Source organism: Cyprinodon variegatus, unplaced genomic scaffold (genome assembly GCF_000732505.1).
Source record: "Cyprinodon variegatus isolate N-32 unplaced genomic scaffold, C_variegatus-1.0 Scaffold14, whole genome shotgun sequence".
Lineage (NCBI taxonomy): Eukaryota > Metazoa > Chordata > Actinopteri > Cyprinodontiformes > Cyprinodontidae > Cyprinodon > Cyprinodon variegatus.
This window is the reverse complement of record NW_015150467.1, coordinates 762,589-781,131: the sequence shown is the minus strand read 5'-3', so window position 1 is coordinate 781,131 and position 18,543 is coordinate 762,589. Positions and strand designations below refer to the sequence as shown.

Genomic DNA, 18,543 nt, shown 5'->3' with positions numbered 1-18,543 from the left:
GTTACTCTTGATCATCTGTCCATCATCGTATAAAGCCCGCCCTGACAATTTGATTGGATCGCCTGACAGTGGGCTTTAATACTCGCGCTACTATGGAGCAGAGCCTGACCGAACTTCCCCGAACTCAAACCTTGTGGGCGGGACTAAGTTCGGACTGGCACCCAGGCTATAGAAAGGGTTGAAAATGGTTGAAATTCAAGGGAAGTCAATGGGAGTCAACACGTGGTCCTCACTACATATGTGGTATGTGTCATCCTCAAGCTCGGGTCCTCTGGAATTTGAGGGTTCTGCACAGTATCTTAGCTGTTCTTAGGACTGCACTCTTCTGGACAGAGACCTCTGGTTTGCTCCAGTTACCACTGGCACCACTGCTGCTCTAACTTTCCACATCTTTTCTAGCTTATGTTCCTTCTTCTTGATGTTGCTGTCGCTTGTAATTGCCATATCTATCACTACTGCCTATCACTACTATATATATATATATATATATATATATATATATATATATATATATATATATATATATATATATAAAAGCACCAACTCCTATAAGCAGCAACTTTATTATTCTACTCACAAATTTATTGTCGGCATTATTGAATGCATTTTTCATATTTTACCACTTTGAGAGACAATTTTTGGCACTGAGGTACAGGCAAAAACGACACAAGTCAAAAGTGATGCATTCCTGGGTGAGCAATAGAAAGCGAGATGAGGATGTGGGAAAGCTAACCCATCTCCTCTTGTGTAGCACCACTCATACCTTCTGATATTTATGCGGTGCTGGTAAATGTGCTGAGCATGCCTGAGTGTATAAATAGCTGTGTGGACATCATCAGAGACTGCAGTTTGCACACGGGAAAGAGCTTACAACCAGGGCATCAGATCATTAGCAGCAGAGACTATCTTCCCTGACTCATCAAGAATTGAGGGGAACTCTGATCCTTGTCTTGTGTGTATTTTTTTCATGAATAACCAGCTTGACCTCTTTGGCTACTTTAACACATTTTTTTGTTTTCTGTATACTGTATTTTTTTTTATAGCAGATGTCTCAATGCCTGCCTCTCTTTGGTTCAATGACTTATATCTCTAGCTCAGAAGTAACTTTTAAATCTTGCTTCGGCTTTTTTTTTTCCCTCAATAAAAATAGCTACTTAACCAGAGGAATAATTAGAGCATCCCTTATTTGATGTGATGCTCTTAGGCAACTTGTATTAATGCTTAGTGTCACTGTCTTTACCTCACAGATCTTTCCATTGTTAACCAAGGAGTCACAGCTGATTACTGATGGAAAAGACTTAAAAATTTAAAATTTACTCATTATTTTTCTAGATTATTTTACTCCCTCAGTTTTATCTCTGTGTTCTGAAGTGTTCCAGTTCTCTGCAGCACTAGCTTGTGCTTTGCCTTTGGTTGTCGCTTTTTTCTAGAGCTATCTCATCTCTAGAGGTCACACTAGCTGCCCTGAGGGGGCATGTTATGGTCAGTGTGCCAACTGTGGGCATGCTAAGAGGACCATATGCTATCTTTGAATCTGTGTTCCAGGATTGTCTGAGGAAATTTGGAAGATAGTGATGATGTGAGGAAAAGCCAAGCACTCAATTGAGCCATGCATCGGATTAAAGCAGATGCTAATTTTAGGTTAGGTAAACAGAGGTTAGGTAAACAATTTATGTAGCAGTCCTTGCAGATAGAAAACAGAAAGTGCTTCCCAAAGACAGCATAAATATTAAAGCGGAAAATAAAATGAAAACACACAATTTAAAAGCTTAATCATGTCTCCCTCTATTACACACTGATGTGTTTAAAACAAAACAATGCAAGATATGCTCAAATTCTGGTTAAAATAATTATCCAACTGGTTTGATGTCCAGTGTTCTGAATAAGTATCAAACTTCTGTGTTAATTCCGTTATTTATGAATAAGTAAGTTTTAACATGTGAGGAGATTGTCATATGTCATTGTTTTTTGTAAGCTTCACCTATAAATCTATAACTTTTGTTTTTTTTAATAGAATCCCTCCAGCATATGGGTTTGGAAGTTTTCATTCTTTTTACTCCTAAAAGCATTATATAAACACTGAAACCAATTTTTTACAAGTTTGATTAATTAGCATGAGCTATATTTCCCCTTAAATTTTCTCTCTTTGATTATATGTCATCTGTTAGGGATATATACTGTAGAGTAGTGGGTCAATTAGTTGTATAGAGCCAATTTTAAAATCAATCGTTTTCTCTGAATTCTTAAAAGTAATTTCCAACAACAGTAGTGTTAATAAGCTTAGGATTAATAAGTGTGTTTAGCTCCTGCTTTTAAGCTTTACTGATACCAAACATTTGCTAGAATGTAGTCAATTGATCATAGATCAGCAGACAGGGATGACGAAGGCCCACAAACACAATGTGTTGTTTAAACCATTATTTTTATTAAGGCAGTGATGGTAGGGCATTTATTTTTTTAACTTGATCTGTGTTGCTAGGCTTGCTGAGGCGAAATTCTTCTTAAAAAGTCGGGAAAAAAGCAGATAGTAGACATACCGGATTAGATCTTAATAGTGATGCAGTGCAAACATTTTTGGCTGGGGGTTTAAGTGTTATACAGTATAATAGTAAAACAATGAAATGAATGCTTGCTTATAAATATAGATTTTTAAATTGAAGATATATTTGGCATATTTTTAAATTAATATCAATTTTGTCAAATTAAATATCGAAATATTTGAGAGATATTTCATTAGACCACTTGAGGACAACACACAAAGGAAAAGGTGAATCATGCAGAATAATTTTAAGAGAGCACACATGCATTCTTTGTTATGCATTCTGTCCCTGTCTTCTATTCCATTATCTACCATGTCCCTTACGCTTTTTGCTTCTTTCATTTTACTCCTTTCCTTCTTCACCTTTTTTTTTCTTCCTTTTCTCCTGGCTTTTTTCTTTTATTATTATTTTTTTTATTTCTTTCCCTTTAGTCTGCATTTTTTCTGTTTCTTTTATAATTTTTTACTTATTTTCCTCTTTTTTTCCATTTATCTTTCTGTCTCCGGTTTTTTTTTTGTCCATGTTTTCACAGTTTTTTCTTTTTTCTAGTCTTTTTATTTTCTCCCTAAAAAAGTATTATCTTGAGGAGCTCTATATTTACCGAATTGTGTAATAACTTTTCAAACTATTCAATCAGTACACCTAGAAGCCCAAAATAATTAAATATCGATATTTATGATTGACTGAAAAAGCCTTCTTTTTTTTGATAAAAGCTTAAGCCCAAAGGCTTTAAAAAATTGTTTTTCGGCAAGCCATGACACATCTAAAAAAAACAGGATTTATTGTCACAAAACATAGATAAAATCATTTAAAATTAGATCAACCTTAAACATTTACAGCAGTAAACAATAGCACAGGATGTTTAAACAATAATAATTCAAAGCTATAACTCTAACAAGAATCATTTTAATCCAGAGTAAGTAGTTGTTGATAAAAGAATGCACAATCTAACATAAAGGACTGAAAAAATTGCAAAATAACCTGTAAAACCAATTTGGGATTTCTAGAAAGTATCCCTAAAGCCTGAAATTTTCCTGGAAATTCAACATGAAAAGCCTAAATGGTTAATTCTTCATCATCAATAGCACAAAATTAAGCTTTTTTCCAAAAATTACCCGTGAGCTTTTTTGTCTTCAATGGGATAATAAATACATATTAGTATGAAAGAACAAACTTCCCATTCAACAGTTATTATACTCACTACTTGTGCATCACCAAATGACGCAGACCTCTCCAACAGGTGTTAACATTATTGTTATGCTCCAGTTGGGTGTTGTTACTGCTGCTGCCGAAGTGATGAAGGTGGACACTTTTCATAACTTTGAGGGCAGCTTTCTGCTTTCCTTCTTTTTTTCTCCTACTTTCAGTGCCAGTGCGGTATCTTATTTTCATCCCTCTTTTCTTTTTTTTTCTCTTCACATTTCGCCTTCTTCATTTTGTTTGTTGTTATATGCTTTGGTGCTATCCTCCTGGATTCTGGAAGTGTGCGGTTTTGTACCAATGTCTTGGAGACTGAAGGATGTCTTGAGACCCACCTAATGCAATAAGCCTTCTGATGGCATTTTAGTTAAAAGATCCATTCACCCATTTCGTCCGTCTTATTCTGTCAGGGTTGCGGTGGATCCAGTGTATATCTCAGGAAGTCTAAGGGCAAAAGGCAGTAATAAAGGACTTTAATGAAAAATATTACTAATGTGCACAAATAAGTACAAATGTATCAACCATAGTTGTATGAGATTTGTATGGGTCTCTCAGGAAGTTGGGTCCCAGCCAACTGTTTAGTTTTGCCTAATGGTAACCCTGGCATTAAATGGAACTGCCTCAGCATAACTCTCCGCTATATCAAAAGAAAAAAATGTTTTACAATGGGAGATTGAGGCTAGCCTGCTGAGACAACAAACATCAAAATGTTTGAGTGGCATGACTAAAAGCCTCTGATTTTAACATAGAGTAGAAGCATTTTTATGACCACAAGAATAACATGTTCATGGTCTTGCAACCTTTATATTTGTTTTGCTAGTTAGTGTTCTTCAATGTTTTAACTGGAGCAGCAATCAAAGCTACTGTATCCTTAAGAAGTATTTTCGACTTGAATCTAAAACATTGTGGCTCTTTTTTATCATGTAAGTAAGGCCAAATGTATCCTATACTCATGTCTGGCTATATAGTTACAGATCAGCAATCAGTAGGCTGGGATTGTAAAGTGTTCACAGATAATGTTTGTTGTTTAAGGCAGCGTTAACTGTTGAAATTGGTGTTATCAGGAAATTTGCTTGCAAAGATGCTGAGACAGATATTCCGACTTGTATAATTAAACAGTGTCTCTGCACTGCAAATCTCTAGAGAAATTACCAATGAAGGAAAAGTCATACGTTTAACTGAAGATAGAGTTTTAGATATGCAACTTCCTGGCTCTCACTATTTCTTTTTTACAAATGTTGTAGTAGGAAACTGGCTCTACCATCAGTATTGATTTGACATTGAAATAAATCCAATATATTACCAACAAACTCCTTTTTCCTCCATGTTTAAGCTCTACATGTTCAATAGACATTTTTAACCTGTCATGTCCCTCTACAACCTTCTTTGGGAACTATGAATAAAAACACATAGAAAGAACAAAATAAACTGTTTATTCAGTTATTCATGGAGGTAAAAAAAAAAAAATACATAAAAGCTCCCAGTTTCCCAAAAAGCTGCCCCATCCTGTGCTCTGAAGTCATCATGAAACTCTGAACAAATAGATGTTTGTCCTTGAGGAAGGCTGTTGAAGAGAAATGCCGGTTTCCATGCCGGCTCTGTAAATGCTGTAGCAAAAAAAATATTTATCACTGAAACTCAGCAGCTATATAAATATGCATATTATTCTAATAATAATCTGGCTAGATTATATGAGATCTAGAAATATTTTACGTATAAAACCTAACACCTCTGGCAGAACCAGGCTCAACATGGCGGTTTTCTGCCAGGCCGGTTGAGATGAGACAGGGAACGCAGTAAGAGTCTGGGAGGAATGACACTCTAATGAAGCTTTAGCTACGATGGTGAAGAAGGCGCTGGAGGTGTGTTGAATCGGGGTCATCTGAATTGAAGTCAGACACAGCACAACCACTTCGTACGCTTTGGCTGGGTAGAAGACTACTACTACTACTACTCTTACAATGGTCACAGAAATTACACGAATGTGACTAAATTAATGCTTATTTCCTTAATTTATGTTCTAAATTCTTTTAATTTGTGGTTAAAAAGTAGTGTCTGGCTTTTATTTGTTCATTTTCATGGAATTGTATTTATTACTACTTTTATCAGATTCAAGTTATTTATGTGATCATTGTGGGAGTTTCTTTCATTAAAGGAGGTGTACCATAACATTTTTCTTTTTGTGTAAATTTATAGTGCCTGATTATTTGTGCTGATGAATTTTCAACAGAATAACGTGAGGCAGGCTGGGATTAGCTGGACATAAATTTGTATATACAACAGGGTAAATTTCATATGAAGTAGTTATTTATTTGTTTAATTAGTCACAACTTCTTTCACCATTTAAAAGAAAGGACGATGCGTAAATAGGTTAAAGTTATTTTCAATGCCCTCCTGCAGGAAGGCAAAAGAATGTTGTGCAATGAAATGCTGCTGTAACTTTTTATTTAATCAAATAACTTTCCCACTGTCATATGTCGTTCTGTGAACAGCTGGCTATGTGTTAGGAAAACAAATTAATCAATCTCAAATCATGGTCAAACTGTTAATTCTGGAAGTATATGGAATAAATTCACAACAACTCCTACTGATAATATAAGTATTTGTTAACAAAAAATATTCATTTCAAGTCAAACATTAGCTCAAGTAATACTAGTCACACTAAAGTAAACTTATATTTATACAAATAGGAATAAAATAAAATAATTGAAAACCATAATCAATAAAATGATGACGTGATCGGACAGGTAAGGACAGCTGAGGCATCTCTGTTGTTCAGGAAAACTTAGCCAAGGCTGTGCTGGATGGGTCTGTGTTCAAGTGACATAGCGAGGGACCTTGTTTCTTTTGAATGCTACATGGTTCCAGTCTGCTACTCACAGAAAAGCTGCAGAAAGTCTTTTTGCAGAATATGTTTCTGAAATAGCCAGTAGGCCCATTTAACTTGAGCAAGAGTCAAGGAATTAATATTTTTGGCTTGCCATTTAGATTATTTCCCCAGTGGAATCTACTGGGAGAAAGAATCCGGGCAAAAGAGGATAGGATCTGTCAGTAGAAGCATTTTGTCCCTAGCATGGTGAGAGTTGTATGACGTGTCCCTGGGATGAGTTTCTTGGAGTGTTTTGAAAAGGACTAACATTGCATAAACCAGATTGATGTAGTTCAATTTTAATTATATAGGGAACCAATCTGGGAAGCCTCATGTATAGTGTGTTTGCAAAAGGGAGGAACATTCAGTAAATTCTTTCAGCTGATTGGGTATCTGCCTACTATGTCAACTTTTTTGCCAGTCCCAGCAGCACTAGTAGCTTTCTTGATTTCACAACTGGCAAAGTTAACTGATAAAACAAATTGTTACCAAATTTGGTCAGGAGGAATGCGCAATAATCTTCTCATCCATAAAGGCAAAAAAACGCATCCTTTTGCTCATTTTTCAAAAGGACACAGAGGGTGTTTTAGCTAAAACTGGCACAGCCATGTTTGTTTTGCTTCTTCCTTCTGCCTGTGGTTGACACGTTGACATCATACAGGTCACTGCATTTCTTTGGTCCGAAACATTTGTGTATCAAGGCTAACATAGGTGTTGGCTTATGGCAAGATGTACATTATTTTAGGAAGTTTGTGATTTCACAAATTTTGTGAAAATTCATCTTGCTTGCATGGTAAGGAGAGAGGTGGTGCAGGTGTAAAACAGCATCTTCCTTCAGCACTGTTTAAAGAAAACAATATTGGTAATTAGTCTCCAGTGTCCTAAAATAATATCATTGAGTTTAAAATTCTTCCTATTAATCTGTTGTTGTTTTTTTCCAACTGGGCACATGTGCAAACATTGGAATTTTTCATCTTGTAAGACCAGCAGTGTCTATAATGATGTGGGCTGAAGATGGCTGAGATGCTCCAAGCTTATCGTCTTGAACCAAAATTCTACAGCTTAAATCTTTTGTAATTACCAATACCAAATGTTTTCAAAATTTGTGCATGTTTATCAGTCAAAAAACTACCATATTAGTTTAATATAGTTATAAGGTATAAATTCATATTTATATTTAGAGAGTTCTGTTTTTATAAAACTATAATGGAAGATGCATTCAGAGCTGCACACCATTTGTGGCAGAGGTACTGTAAAGAACTAGCAAGAGACAGTGTGTGGGTTTTTGTGACATTTGATCTTTAAAAGCTGTTTTAAAACAAAACTGCTTTTGTATTTGAGTGCACATCCTATTACAGTGATTGTAACCTAAAAAAACAGGAGAAAAAAAACAGCCATAGCCTAAATGCGAACTAGAAACCCTCCTACTATCATCATCTTTTCCCTCCCTTTGAGTGTATATGCAAGTGCTTCATGTGTGGGAGCTTGATGGGTAGGTGTAGCAGCAGTTAGCATGCATTCACAATACGTAGCAAAAGCAACATGAAAAGCTCTGGAGTAAGAGAGTTGGTCTAGTGTGCATTAATCTATTTCTGAGAGCTGAGTTCTTCAGAGGATAAGGACATAGAAAGGGCATTTCAGTGAAGAGTAGCATCCATAAAACTTTGTTTCTTACATCGCTACTGTAGGTCAGCCATAACGCCAAGCCATCATGCACCATGCACCAGCATGCTGAAGAAAAGAAATTTGAAATGTTAGATTTGATTTCAAATGTTGCTATTACTTTGTTTTAGGGCAACACTCAGTGAGTCACAGACGATAAAGGCAATGAAGAAGCCCATTTCGTTTGATCAATGCCTGCAGAACAAACTCTGAAGGATGCTCTCAGTGTCGGGGTCCTTTCTTTAGGCTTGCCATGTTTGCACTTAGGAAAGAGGTTGGTAAATATGGCTTGTTTGGACAAATATACTGCAAAGCAGTGGCTGCTACTGATAAAACAGACTGTTGAGATTCTAATCAAGATTGCTGTTTTGGTAATTAGATTTGACGGAGGGGAAACAGTGTTTCTCTTAAGTTGTTATTATTACCCAGGGATAAAGAAGTAGAAAGCAGCTTCATTCTTTCCCCCTAAAAGCTCAGTAGCTGTTATTTCCGTGTGTTTGTCCCCACTTTTCCAGCAGGTAGAAAATACATGGGTCCTTAGAACAGTTCTGGCATTTAAAGAGGATTCTAGAAATCATTTAAGCAATGCTTTACGTATTCTTTTCTCATTGCCTTAATGCAGCGTTACTCTAAGTAAAGTCAAGGAAAATACAGTTACTTGAAAAAAGTAAAAATATGTCTTGAATATTTTTAAAAACATTTGTAGACAACCTCTTATTCACAATATCAGTTATTGGCCACTATAGTAAATCGTTGAGAAGAATGGAATATTTGTGTGAACAAGCCTAATTATATGACTATCGGTTTAAAGTCAGCTGGAGTCAGTTGTAAGCAAAACGTCCGTGTTTTGTAACTAACACAATGTGCATTTGCTACTCCAAGCTAACTGCTAAAGTTATCAGTCATCTCACCAGTCTAAGATTGTAAATACATTTAAAAACGGGCAAGTGTACTGGACTGCTTGGTTTTTCACAGACCAGTGGAATTTGCTATGAAGGCTTCTAGAGAGCTGTTGACCTTGTTCAGCTTCAGGCATGTTAATCTTTGGAATATGTGACTCTCCAGATAAAGAGTCCAGTTTGAACCATGTTCTTGAATATTTACAGGCCAGTGCAATAGAACTATGTGAGCTGCTAAGAAACATTGGCTTCACTTAACATATTAAACAGCATATTTAAAATATTAAACAGCTCTTGGTTAGGGCATAGAGCTTGGAATCCTGAGGTTCTGAGTTTGAGCCCCACTCCAAAAGACTGCCACTCTGGGTCTCAGAGCAAGACCCTTGATCCCACATTGCTCCCCTGGCGCCCCACGCTGGCAGTCCACTGCTCCCCAAGGGGATGGGTTAAATGCAGAGGTAAATTTCTCCAATGTGAGATCAGTAAAGTTCAATTATTTCAAACAGCAACATATTTTAGACTTGGTTATCCCTAACAGTCCTTTCAGTAACTGATGCTGCCCTATATGACCACTTATTATTTACAAAAGCATGATTTCCAATGACTCAGCCAAGAGACAATCTTTGAGGATGATGATACTGAAACACTTAACTAGATTCACTTCTCCTTCACTACTTTGCCCTATGACTCAGTTAATGAATTGGTAGATAACATTTATTACAAAATCTCAGACATCATTGATTTAATTGCTCCAATTAAAGTAAAGGTTGTATCTGGGAAAAGTGTCAATGGTGAATGCTGTGCTTGAAATAGATAAAAAAAAAAGGGTATGTAGAAAATCTAAATGGAAATGTAAAAAGTCTGAACTCCAAGTGTACTATAACATCTATAAAGAGAGAATTTACAGATATAACTCATAAGGGAAAAATGCAAGAGAATCTTTTTCTTTTAGATCATTAGCAAAGATTAACAATGCAAATTTTTATTAGCCATGGTAGACTAATAAACCCTACTGTGACTGTAACATCTGAATTCCGCTTTATCAAGGCCTGCAACAAGAAAACCCATATGATTAGGCCAGCCTGTACATCCATATTATATCCAGGACCAAAGTTGTTTCTTACTAGAGCTGATCTTCACAAAATTTCTCAATTTCACCAACTAAACCACAAAAAAAAAGACAGAAAATATTGTACATCAACTAAGCTCTTACCTCTTGTGTCTCAATGTTTTACCCACATTCTTTCTTAAGAAAGCTCTACCTGTCATAGATATATGATTTAACTCAAACAAAAAAGGCCACCCTTTTGTCAGCTTTTCCTCCTCTAAAAAACCAATTATCAAACCACTGTTGAAAAACTGCAACTCTGAGAAGCTGCTACTGCTGAAGTACAGGCCCATCTGAAAAATTTCCATCATTAATAAAATTGAAAAAGCTGTGCTTCAACAGCTAAACACCCTCTTTGTGTTACCAGATGACTTTTCATCAGAGACCATAAAAATCACATTGTACATCCCCCAAAGGTAAGTCTCTGGACCTCTATATATTTAATATCTACTGTACAAGCTCTCCCTAACTCAGATGTTAAAGGTTTAGTGGAGGATTTTCACAAATTTTTTGAAAAGACCAGACCTCCCCACTCTTAAAAATAAATGCACAACCCTGTACCTGCTCCAGAGAAGGAACGCCTATTAAACGTATGTGAGAGCATGCATGAGCCCATTACTCCTTGTGCATGTTTAAAAGTTGCTTTTTGCATCGCTCATACAAGCTTACTTTCCAAAAGAAGATATGCAATTTTTCCACTATATCAGACTTGACAAGTAAGTGAAGATGGGGACGAGCAAGTAGGACTACCTTACCTAAACAATTCACCAGAATGATTGGCAATTAGGAAGACCACTTATTTTGATGATCCACTTGGACAAGGAAAGAACTCAACACCTGGATGTACCAACATTGTCTTCAGCTGAATGAAAATGAAGATGGAATAATAGATTTTGGAACAAAAGAAGAGCATTCAAAAGTTAGTACTGAGCTCCAGATAATACAGTCAGAAACCACCAATGATGCTCATACTGTAATCTTTATCTAATGATTACACAGACCTGAACCTTTAAAGGCATATAAAGATGGTAAAAAAAAAAAGTCAGGCTTTTATCACCTCTAAATCTCTAGAATGAAAGGGCTTATGTCTCAGCAGAACCTTAAAAATAATTCATGCATTCATCTTCAGCATAACTGATTACTGCAGCAATGTATGCCTAAAAAGTTAGTCAGGCAGCTGCAGCTGTATCCAGAATGCTGCTTCTCACATTCTCACCAAAATTTCTCAGTAGTTTTCTTTTTAGTGTTGTTTTTGCACACATCAATATCCATATAAGAAAAACCTAGCATTCTGTAGATACAGCTAACCAGACCAATTTTATTCCTGTCCGGGCCATTATTCACATTTTGCATTTTATTGATTACTTTATTTCAGGTTTTTGTCCAAATACACAGCCACTCTTCCATCATTCTGGCCCACTCTATAATTAAAGTCCTATCCTTCCAGCTCAAAGTCCATCCCTTCTTATGATTACTTCATGTCTCTGATAAGGTAATGATGTTAAACAGCTGCGTTCACTGGCCTAGATAGTATTTGATGTTGTTGAATTTGCATACAAACTTTGCCTGATGAAATGTATAATCTCTGGTCACATGCTATAATGGCTTGTCCCTATCATTTACTTTTTTTTATATCCATGAAATATGACTGGGCAATGGATCTTATTTGCAATATAATTGCAATTTAACAAAATGTAATTTTCAAATCACACTCAATTTTGGTCAAGCTACATTTAACAAGAGAAATACATTCAATTTTTCAACGCAGTGCTTTAGTTGGCGGTTATGCACTCAAAGTGGTTTTGCCACCACAGAGAAAGGTAGAGAGAGTTGCAGCTAGCATGCAGATTCGTGCATGTGAGTAGAGGTTAGCGCTTTTTCACACAAAGGTTACAGTACAGTCTTGCAAGTATGGACTCTGGACAAGCAGGTTTTTAAGGTCATGAAAAAACTGAAACCCTTAAATAAAACATCTACAAGCTTGTGGTTAGTGCAAAGGAAAATTGAAATAAAATAGCAATTGCAATATTGGTTCGAAATAATCACACTTTGGGATTTCGGCAAAATTGTTTAGCTCTACAGTGCAACAAGAATACAAGAAATACTGCAAGCCAGAAATCAGAAATTCTTTAATTTCCAATTAATTAGATTATTGTAATTTGGGTTGTTTCTAACGCTGATATGTATGAGTTTGCATCCATAACCTCTTATCAGCTGCACACCGAGATTTTGAGGGCAATCTGTTTAAGGATAAAAAAAGATTTGATCTATATTACTCAACAAAACCAGCTTGCCCAAACCTGCTTCCTGGTGTGTTAAAGTGGAATACAGTATGGATATAAAAGGTCAACATATTGATATTTCATATATGATATAGTTGTCCTAAAAAAAAATGTACGATCATTATTACATTTTTACTATATAGACAGATATTGTGAAGAAAAAAAAATTATCAGATTATTCCACATCATAGTTTGTTATGATACTCAGCATTTGCTTGGCATTTTAACACCAGTCAGGTTGTTTAATTTTATATTCTTTAAGTGCATTCTACTTATTTAGCATACCAAAAACATGAGTCACACATTACTTTTTTTTGTGTATTTAAAATTGAATTAAATAAAAAACTGCATATTTATGCTCCAGTTTTGGACTGAAAGTAATTCTTTTGCTTTGATTGTTTGTATATGATTGCTATATTTTCTGGGTGATGAAAACAGTAACTAATGTAATCAACACCAGCCTACAGATGCATATTTAAAACACTTTATAATGATTCCTCTAGATCCAGCTGGCCTGTGCTTAATTGACTTATAATATCTAACAAAAACTGTTTATTTGTTTCTCTGGAGGTAAAAAAAAGTTTTAATAAATTAATAGATAAAAAAAAGATAATTTGCCCATCGGAGTTACTACAGTTATCTAAATATTTAAGGTTTTTGGGAGAACCATATTTTTATTGTTGCTTTTAGGCATGTCTCTGCTGTGCTAGACAAACAAAAAAAGGCATGTAGAACAGCTTGTGTCAAGGTAAAGCATTGCAGGAAAAAAAAGATGATTTGTCTCTTTTCACACCTCTGTCACTTATCATGTTGGATCAGAGGGGTGGAGCAGAAATGCGCTTGAATGCACAACACTCTGCTTAATGCATGCAAAACTAAACTAATACAAACAAATTCATTTAGACTGGCTCAGAGAGGAAGCTCTCTCTGTATCATGCTTGGGTTGTTGTGATGCAGAGGTGAGGGGGCTGTCAGCTCACACATGACAAATTGCAGAATATTTTATTAAGATAAAATACCAAAAGGAAACACTAGCTGACAGAAAACTGGAGGGCTGGCTTCTACACCTGCGTCGGTGCATCTTCACAGCATCCCAGGTGTGAAGTTTTATTTTTGTGTCTGACTAAGGTAGCAGGCACTACTGTGTTTCTTGACTCACTATTACTTGATGAAAAAGCTGGGCAACTCCCAAAAAGGTGATCTGCCACCTCATTCTTTGTGCATTATCTAATGCCTTTAGTAATTTATACTATCAGGAAATTTGTGCACAGCCTTAAAAAAAAAAAGAATGGTTTAGTTTGTATCCAGCATTCTTTGTCAATAATTTTCATTACATCCATCTGGTCGCCGGCGCTCCATTTTGTGTTTTTACATTAAACACAGCAGTACATTTGAAAATAAACCTGTTAAATGTTTCCAATTTAGACATGTTAGCACATTGCTAGACAGATTAGATTCTCCACAATTCAACCACCAAGTTCATTTTATTGACACTGCGAGCACCAAAGCACAATTAACACAGATATATAGGCATGGTAAATCAAAGGAGCTGCAACCATATACCTTTTACGGTGTCCAGAAGTCATATTATAAATCCAATCATCAATTGTTTATACCACAGACGTAATCCAGCATATTCTTAATAAAAACATTCCATGATGAAAAAATCGCCACATAAAGTCTGTTTTTTTTCAGTAAACTTCAATCCTTAAAGGTAAGGCTAACGTCTTCCTAATTACCATAGGTAAACATAGATGTATCTGGATATGCTTTTCCTCACCTTGCAGCCTAAAAACAAAATTGTAGGCTGCCCTATTTTGAGATTTAACGCCCTCAAAGCGTCAAAGCGCTCCCTCTCAGCTGCTGACTTTAAGCATTACTCCCCACATAGTATTCCTCAGTAAGTCCAGCTGCTATTTGTTATGGCCACACACAATGCTTGGCTCTCTGGCCAATTAAATTTCCTTTAAAATGAGGCTAAAAATTGCTAATTTGAATAATGCAGACCAGATATAGAGCCATGCATAAAGGCTTAGAGGCAGATCCAATCCTGGATCATTGCAAACTGTTAGATAATTAGATGGAAGGTTAGAAAAATGAAAATAATATTTGCTTCACAAATATTTTGTGGCCATCAAAATGCCTCAGTGTGATTTTCAGGGTAAAATTGTTGTGTAAAAGCAATAAGCACAATTTGGAATAATTTGGCATATTTTAAAGAGGTTAGGAGACGCTGATGAAGTTAAAAGTTCCAAATCTCTAGAACTGTTATACCTAGAAGTCTTAAATATTCTGCAGTTCTTGTTGACATAATGCAGACTACATGAAAAACAATGCCATGTGCCTGTTCTCAAGCATGTCTTTGTTACTGGTATTCAAAAAAGACCTATTATTTTCGAGAAGAAAAAAGACAAGTTTGACTCATGTTTGGACTGATACAGTTTAGGCTTGTGTTTTAGCCACCTTTGTTTTGATTTATATTTTCAGAAACTAGAGGATGTTAGCTTTCAAATTATGTATCACACATAATTTGGGCTTATTTGCTTTTTCGTTTTGGGTATGCAAAAAGGAGTTGACTACATAAAATAAGGTCGATGTTAAGAGGAACATTGATAAAAATCTTGATTCTTACAAATTATGACCATTTTTTTTTTTTTGTTTCTGTGCCAAATCAACTAGCAGCCTGTTTTCCACAGATCAAATTATTTCCCATTAATGTAAGTTTTCGGATTTATTTATTTTTTTTTATAAATAGACTGCTTCTGTTCTTTATGCAAATCCATACATGCACATTTTGTACACTTTGACAGTTAATCGCTCATTTTCTGGGGCCTGCTCCTCACTCAGGTGGAACAGTGATTTGGAAAGACCTGATGCCTTTCCCTCTCCTCTCATATGTGGTGCTGTTGCCTCTTGGATTTCAGTGTATTTAAAGCCAGATCTGGGAAAAATTTTCTTTACTAGATTGTTGTTCCTCAATTAAGATATCAATATTTTATCAGTTTTTCACAGTGAAAATATGAAAATCCAGCAAATTATGATTTTTAAGGTATTTTACTTATCTTTCATAACGTTGTGAACAGATAAGGTACAAGTATCATATGAGGCTGTACATGTGGCCTAATTTTGAGCTATAAATGCAGGTGTTCTTTAAAAGATCTATTTTCACACTTTTCTTTTCTTTTATTGAAACTAAACCTGGATATAAAAATGTTACTTTGAAGTTTGCATGATGTGTTTCATGCTGTTTTACTGAGTGATTGAGTGGTTGGTTCGCAATTTTGACAGACTGACAGAATGAGAGCAGTTGCTATTACTCCCTTTATTAATGATCTAATGAACTATTTACAAAGTGAATATGGTAAGAAAAATGAGACAGAATCAAAGCCAATATATCTATTTTTTAGTTCTACCTCAAATGTTTTTTTCTTGTTTTGATGTATTTAACTCAAAACACAGAGCATGAGTTAATTGCAAGTTTGCAGTTTATTGCACATGAATTACATTCTTTATAGCCTGTATGTCCCGACAATTATCAAATATTCAGTTATTTTTTGTATGTGTAATTTCTTCCTTTAAGTCCACATTATGAAGAAAGATGAAAGTTTGTAATTAGACTACTTGGCAGAATTGAAACAATATTTCATTCAAAACAAAACTTACATAATTGACATTCAGTTTATATCAATATTTCATTACATTTCTTTGTTGCACCTCTTTTTTCTAGCAGAAACTATTTGTTTGGGGATAATCTAGCCCCAAGCTAAATAAAGCATCTAGTGATCTAGGGTTAATTATGCTACTGAACAAAAATATCAGCAATGCATATAAATCAGAAAATTTACTCTTTATTGACAAAGGACAAATATATTTTTCTGCTTTTAAATTTTACTTGAGGGACATGAAATGATATATGTAAAGTCTGGGATTGAATCATAGATATAATTCCGGACTAAACTAATTTGATTCCTACATTATTAGAACTGCTGCCGTAGCCCCAAATATAATCTGTGCTACCAGATTAAGTCTGACCTCTTATTTCTCTCTACAGACTGCCCTGAAGTGAAGGGGGTGAGGCGTATCCACCACTGGCGAGGTTTTGGGTGAGTTCTTTTGATTCTAAAGTATATACATTTATAAGAAAACCTGCTTTTAGACTATGAACACTAGCACATTTTTTTTTTTTTTTTTTGCAAAGCAGTACAGAAGGACTTTACTCCCAATGTGCTGAAAGCATGTTATCACACTGACATAATCGATTGCTCAGAGTTTGCATATTCTATTCATCATGCAAGCACAATCTGAAAAAAAGCAATGCCTACACTTTCCACTATTTGTAGTGCCTTTTCTTCCATGTTTTAACTCTAATGGAGCTGCAGAGCAATTCTGAAGCACAACATTTCATTTTTCTCCTCGTCGCTGTCACATGCAGCTTTAAACTTGCACACATCGGAGAGAAAGAGAAGGTTTATGCATGGAGACTCTTTTAGCTATCCTCTCACAGAGGCTGGCTTGGCTTGGTGCCATGGCTGGTTGCCGTATAGGCTGCTGAATGGGAGTCAGCGCCATTATCAGAGCCACTGCTTTACCACCCTGCAGCAATCCCAGCATCCTCTGTTCCTGCAAATTTAATTCCCTATCTCAATATGGAAAACAGACCCTCTGATCATGAGCAGAAAAGACCCTGGGCTGCATGAACATGAACCAAGCATGCACTCAACAGATGTCTTAATACACTCATGTTTATAGCACCTTGAGAATGAATCATGAGAATATGTTGTTATGGGTCATGGATAACTACGGGAATTCATTGCATTTTTTCCCTGAATAGAAAGGGAATATTTAATCTCTGTTTAAGTTAATTGAAGTAATTATTTATTAGGTTGCTATAGAACATGCAAACATCTTTAATGTGCTAAAAAAAACAATAGCAGGTTGTCAGCAGGTTGCTTTGTTTGCACTTTATTAATAGCTGCTCCACCACACTAGTGAACTCTCAGATGACAAAAACTCAGCTTGAACCGCAATTTCATTTGTGTTACTTTTGGTAAAATTCCTGCATAAGCAATTTAAGGCAGCACATTTCAAGGCAGTAAGACACAGACACCGCGTCCCCTTAGATGGGGTATACCGAAACTCTAGCTCACCAGGACGGGTAAGAAAATACAACTATTCTGATTTTGATCACTTCTCAGAAAAAGGAAAAAAAGTGGTTATTCCTGATGACAAGTTTACATAATTATCTTTTTATAAGGACATAGTCTTCTTAGTCTGAAATTTCAATGTTCATTTTCTTTCAATGTTGACCTTTTACATTGAATATTTGTAAGACTTTCAAAAATGCCACCCGATAGCAACAGTCTGGTAAATATCTGAAAGAGCAACAGTGTGGTAATTTTTATTTTAAGATTTCTAAAAAAACAAAACAAAAATATCTTACTTTAACTTACAGAAGGGCTTCTTTAACTGTTTTTAAATAAGCTGACAGAATTGACAAAGACTCCTGGATAGGTGACAAAACATATAAAAAGAAATAAAAAAAAAGCGAAAGTCCTTTTGCCCTCCAATTTAAGAGTGCTTTTTGGTTGCCATGAGTCTGCTGACTGGGATTTTACACAGTTAAAAAAATTACAAATCTTATTCCTGTAAAATAAAGTTAAATAATAAGAAGAAAATTAACAAGTCATAGTTCAAGGCTCTGCAAAACCTTAAACAGTGTATAAGCATATGAAGGAGTGTGGTATTCTCGGCTTTTTGGTCCTAGTTTATGTGTAATTAGAGGTTTAGCAGTTATTTTACAATGTACTAGTCTTAAGTGATTTTTCCTCCTCCCTGTGTCAATGGTTTAGCTCTTTGCCGTTTCTTAGTCCTCTCTTCTTTTGTTGATATATTGTTCCCCGTGTTTGTTCCTGTCATATCAGGCACCCTCATCTGCTCTGTTTCATCCTAGCAGATGGATGTAATTTTCATTACATCCATCTGC

General features: G+C 35.6%; 1 protein-coding gene across 1 annotated transcript in view; it reads left to right on the top strand.

The window, feature by feature from the left end:
* lrfn1 (leucine rich repeat and fibronectin type III domain containing 1) overlaps positions 1–18,543 on the top strand; it is a 188,743-nt gene that overhangs the window by 91,171 nt on the left and 79,029 nt on the right. The window contains exon 2 of the mRNA XM_015382913.1: positions 16,612–16,663. The gene's annotated coding sequence lies outside the window, so the exon portion shown is untranslated. The remainder of the gene's footprint in view (positions 1–16,611; positions 16,664–18,543) is intronic.